A 5,567-nucleotide genomic window follows, 5' to 3' on the forward strand; every position below is an offset into this window, starting at 1 on the left:
TTCATAACATCATTCGATTCATACATATAAAGCTATCTTATTCGAAGGTTTAAACTTGTAATCACTAGAACATAGTTTAGTTAATTCTAAACTTGTTCGCAAACAAAAGTTAATCCTTCTAACTTGACTTTTAAAATCAACTAAACACATGTTCTATATCTATATGATATGCTAACTTAATGATTTAAAACCTGGAAACACGAAAAACACCGTAAAACCGGATTTACGCCGTCGTAGTAACACCGCGGGCTGTTTTGGGTTAGTTAATTAAAAACTATGATAAACTTTAATTTAAAAGTTGTTATTCTGAGAAAATGATTTTTATTATGAACATGAAACTATATCCAAAAATTATGGTTAAACTCAAAGTGGAAGTATGTTTTCTAAAATGGTCATCTAGACGTCGTTCTTTCGACTGAAATGACTACCTTTACAAAAACGACTTGTAACTTATTTTTCCGACTTTAAACCTATACATTTTCTGTTTATATTCATAAAATAGAGTTCAATATGAAACCATAGCAATTTGATTCACTCAAAACGGATTTAAAATGAAGAAGTTATGGGTAAAACAAGATTGGATAATTTTTCTCATTTTAGCTACGTGAAAATTGGTAACAAATCTATTCCAACCATAACTTAATCAACTTGTATTGTATATTATGTAATCTTGAGATACCATAGACACGTATACAATGTTTCGACCTATCATGTCGACACATCTATATATATTTCGGAACAACCATAGACACTCTATATGTGAATGTTGGAGTTAGCTATACAGGGTTGAGGTTGATTCCAAAATATATATAGTTTGAGTTGTGATCAATACTGAGATACGTATACACTGGGTCGTGGATTGATTCAAGATAATATTTATCGATTTATTTCTGTACATCTAACTGTGGACAACTAGTTGTAGGTTACTAACGAGGACAGCTGACTTAATAAACTTAAAACATCAAAATATATTAAAAGTGTTGTAAATATATTTTGAACATACTTTGATATATATGTATATATTGTTATAGGTTCGTGAATCAACCAGTGGCCAAGTCTTACTTCCCGACGAAGTAAAAATCTGTGAAAGTGAGTTATAGTCCCACTTTTAAAATCTAATATTTTTGGGATGAGAATACATGCAGGTTTTATAAATGATTTACAAAATAGACACAAGTACGTGAAACTACATTCTATGGTTGAATTATCGAAATCGAATATGCCCCTTTTTTATTAAGTCTGGTAATCTAAGAATTAGGGAACAGACACCCTAATTGACGCGAATCCTAAAGATAGATCTATCGGGCCCAACAAGCCCCATCCAAAGTACCGGATGCTTTAGTACTTCGAAATTTATATCATATCCGAAGGGTGTCCCGGAATGATGGGGATATTCTTATATATGCATCTTGTTAATGTCGGTTACCAGGTGTTCACCATATGAATGATTTTTATCTCTATGTATGGGATGTGTATTAAAATATGAAATCTTGTGGTCTATTATTATGATTTGATATATATAGGTTAAACCTATAACTCACCAACATTTTTGTTGACGTTTAAAGCATGTTTATTCTCAGGTAAATACTAAGAGCTTCCGCTGTTGCATACTAAAATAAGGACAAGATTTGGAGTCCATGTTTGAATGATATTGTGTAAAAACTGCATTCAATAAACTGATTTCGATGTATCATATTTGTATTGTAAACCATTATGTAATGGTCGTGTGTAAACAGGATATTTTAGATTATCATTATTTGATAATCTACGTAAAGCTTTTTAAACTTTATTTATGAAATAAAGGTTATGGTTTGTTTTAAAATGAATGCAGTCTTTGAAAAACGTCTCATATAGAGGTCAAAACCTCGCAACGAAATCAATTAATATGGAACGTTTTTAATCAATAAGAACGGGACATTTCATTGTATTTATTTTTAATATTTTACATTAAGTTTTAACTGCGACTAAAGTTTTAAAAATCGACAAACCGATCATTAAACGGTAAAAACCCCCCTTTATAATAATAATATTACTTATATATATATTTGTATTTTTATAAAATAAAACTAATATAGCGTTAAGCTTTGTTAAAAGATTCCCTGTGGAACGAACCGGACTTACTAAAAACTACACTACTGTACGATTAGGTACACTGCCTATAAGTGTTGTAGCAAGGTTTAAGTATATCCATTCTATAAATAAATAAATATCTTGTGTAAAATTGTATCATATTTAATAGTGTTTCGTTGTAAAATTTAATAGTATTTTATACCCCCTAGCTTTAACATCATGCTTTAGAATTTTGCGACGCCATTTTAAGATTTTAGTACTTTTTAAATTATTGTCGTTTTGGATATAGTATTCCTTTTAAGCTTTAATACCTTTAGGCGCAACTTTTTAGATTTAGTTTTTAGACTTTTAATTTTCGACGTTTTTCTTTCTTATTTTTATTTTTCGACCTTTTATTTTTCGACGTTTTTCGACGAACTCTTTTTCTTTCTTATTTCTCGACGCTCTAGTTTTTAGGACATAGAATTTTCTATTTCTTCTCTAAAATTTCAAAACGAACAATTATTTTAAGCTGTTAAATTGATAGACTTCCAAAATTTTTTGGTTCGTAGTAATAGTTGGATTTGTTAGTGGCGAGTTGTGGGCTTCCGATTTAAAGGATCCTGGCTACCTGCTGCATCTATTGGCTATTCGAAACGTGGGCAAAATCAGAAAAGTCTATTAATTTGATAACTTATATAATTTTTATTTCTATAACTAATAGGATATTCAGTGAATGCACCGAGCAAAACGTTCACCACCTGTAACTCGATCAAGACATCTAGCCAATATTGTCGCCGTTGATTTTTCTTTAGAATCATCATCTAGTCGACCAAGTACTCTAATTCGAATTTCCGATAATCCATTTTTTGAACCCGAATTCAAAATTGAAAACCCGGAGGATATTCAAGGACAATTCCAAGATCCAGAACCACTAATCATTCCTCCTGAACCACAAACCGTTAAATCAGAATTCTCTAGTGATTCGTATTCAATAATTTCAATTATGAAAGTAACAGAACCTCTAAGTATGGAAGACCGAATGAGAGCCACACGTACGGGCCAAGGTCACGCCATTATTATACCAGACATTAATACGCCAGATTATGAAATCAAGGGACAAATCCTACACATAGTAACTAATCAATGCCAATATAGTGTTACGCTAAAGGAAGATCCAAACGAACATCTTCGAACATTTAATAGGATCTGTACTCTATTCAAAATCAGAGAAGTTGAGGATGAACAGATCTATCTCATGTTGTTTCCCTGGACTTTAAAGGGAGAAGCCAAAGATTGGTTAGAATCGTTACCTGAAGGGGCGATTGACACATGGGATGTCTTAGTTGAAAATTTTCTTAAATAATTCTTTTCGGCATCTAAAGCCGTGAGACTTCAAGGAGAAATTGTTACGTTTGCACAAAAGCTAAATGAAACATTATATGAGGCGTGGACAAGATTTGGAAAGTTGTTGAGAGGATGTCCTCAACATGGTATAGACACTTATCAAATAGTACAAATATTCTACCAAGGTGTCGACGTTGCTACACGAAAAGACATCGATATAGCAGCTGGTGGTTCCATTATGAAGAAAACCGCAACTGAAGCTTACAAAATTATTGATAACACAGCCTCCCACTCTCATGAGTGGCACCAAGAAAAAGATATCTTTCGTTCATCTAAAGCTGCTAGAGCCGATTCTAGCCATGACTTTGATTCCGTTTCCGCAAAAATAGATGCTTTCGAGAGACGAATGGAAAAAATGACTAAAGATATTCATGCAATACGAATAAGTTGTGAGCAATACGGTGGACCATACTTAATGAAAGATTGTAATGTTGAACAAACGATGGAACAACGTGAGAATGTTTCCTACATGAACCAAAGGCTGGGAAATAATTATCAAAATAATTATCAACCGCCAAGGCCAAACTTCAATCGAAATCAAAACATTCTTTATAATCCAAATGGGCCTAATAATAACTCATATAACCAACAAGGTCCGAATAACCAACCAACTCAAAACAACACTTTCAATCAACAAAAACGTAGCTTGTATAAACCACCACAACAAACCGAAGAGAAAAAGCCAAATCTGGAAGAAGTGATGGCAAAGCTAATGGAATCTCAAACACAATTTATAACATCTCAAACCCAAACAAATGAGAGGTTTGATCAGTCTTTAAGAACTCAACAAGCTTCCATTTTGAATCTAGAAAAACACGTAGGTACTCTTGCTAGCATGATGAGTGAGAGGGAACAAGGAAAGCTATCGAGTAATACTGAAGTAAATCCTCGGAATGAGAATGTTAATATGGTTTCAACAAATTCTGAAAAACTAGCATCAGAAGATGGAAAGGTTTTAGATGTGAGTAACAATGAAGAAGTTACACCATCACCACCACCCGAGTATGTAAAACCAGTGGTGGCACCATACAGACCACCCATCCCGTTTTCAAGAAAAGGAGTTGAGTATGAGCAAGTGATAGGTAATAAAGTTTGTGATACCTCTGGAAAGAAGAAGAAGAAGAATAAGAAAGTACAAGAAACAAAAATCGTAAAGATAAACCGAGACAGTTCCACCAAAACCTCCACCCAGGTTGGGTGATCCGGGTGAATTTATTATTCCTTGTCTACTTAGTGATTGTGTCATGTATGATGCACTAGCAGATTAGGTGCGAGTGTGAGTGTTATGCCTCTTTCATTATATAAGATATTAGGAGTAGGTGATTTAAGTCCAACGGAAATGAGTGTTCGACTCTTTGATCAAACCATTAGGTACCCAGTTGGAATTGCTGACAACTTACCCGTTCAAGTAGGTAATTTAACTTTTCTAGTCGAATTTATTGTCATTGACATAGAAGAGGACTCAAACATTCCTCTAATTTTAGGTCGACCATTCTTAGCATCCACCGGATCGTTATTTGATGTAAGAGAAGGTAGAATGACACTTAGTAATGATGAAAAATCGATCACCTTTATGAGTCGAAAGGCTAAATCTCCACCAACCAAAACCGTTGAACCAACAAAAATGATTGGTAAGAACCATGTTGTTTTACCAACTCCAACGGTAGTGCTTAACAATAATAAAATGCCTAAGTATGGGGAAAATGAAGTAACACCTAATGATGACCTGATAACAAAGAACCCCGTTGGTGATACGAAATTAAATGATCCCATTATTAATAGTTCAATGAAGAAACTTATTAAACAGATTCGCGATGCTAGAACCAAGGGGAACTTTAAGTTATGTAACCGGTTAGTATCCAATCTATCGCCTAAACAAAAGGCAAAACTAGTTGAATTTATGGATCTTACACAGAAATCTGACCAATGGCTTAAAGCAAAAGTCACAGATATACAAGTTGATTATGGTCCAAAAGAAATTGACAATGAAGTTAATCACAAATTCGACACCATAGTTACCTAAGTGTGGGGAGATTCAAATGTTCTAAAAAGAAAACGCTGTCTAGGGTTAGTTGTTCTGTTCTCGTGTAGTTTCGAGAATGGAATCCGAT

At 33.7% G+C, this 5,567-nt stretch overlaps 1 non-coding gene across 1 annotated transcript; it reads right to left on the reverse strand.

The window, feature by feature from the left end:
* Positions 1-3,439: 3,439 nt before the first annotated feature.
* LOC139903480 (small nucleolar RNA R71) lies at positions 3,440-3,546 on the reverse strand. The gene has a single exon (XR_011778297.1). It is a non-coding gene; the product is annotated as a small nucleolar RNA R71 (small nucleolar RNA).
* Between the last annotated feature and the right edge of the window lie 2,021 nt (positions 3,547-5,567).

The sequence above is a fragment of the Rutidosis leptorrhynchoides genome, chromosome 3 (genome assembly GCF_046630445.1).
Source record: "Rutidosis leptorrhynchoides isolate AG116_Rl617_1_P2 chromosome 3, CSIRO_AGI_Rlap_v1, whole genome shotgun sequence".
Classification (NCBI taxonomy): Eukaryota; Viridiplantae; Streptophyta; class Magnoliopsida; order Asterales; family Asteraceae; genus Rutidosis; species Rutidosis leptorrhynchoides.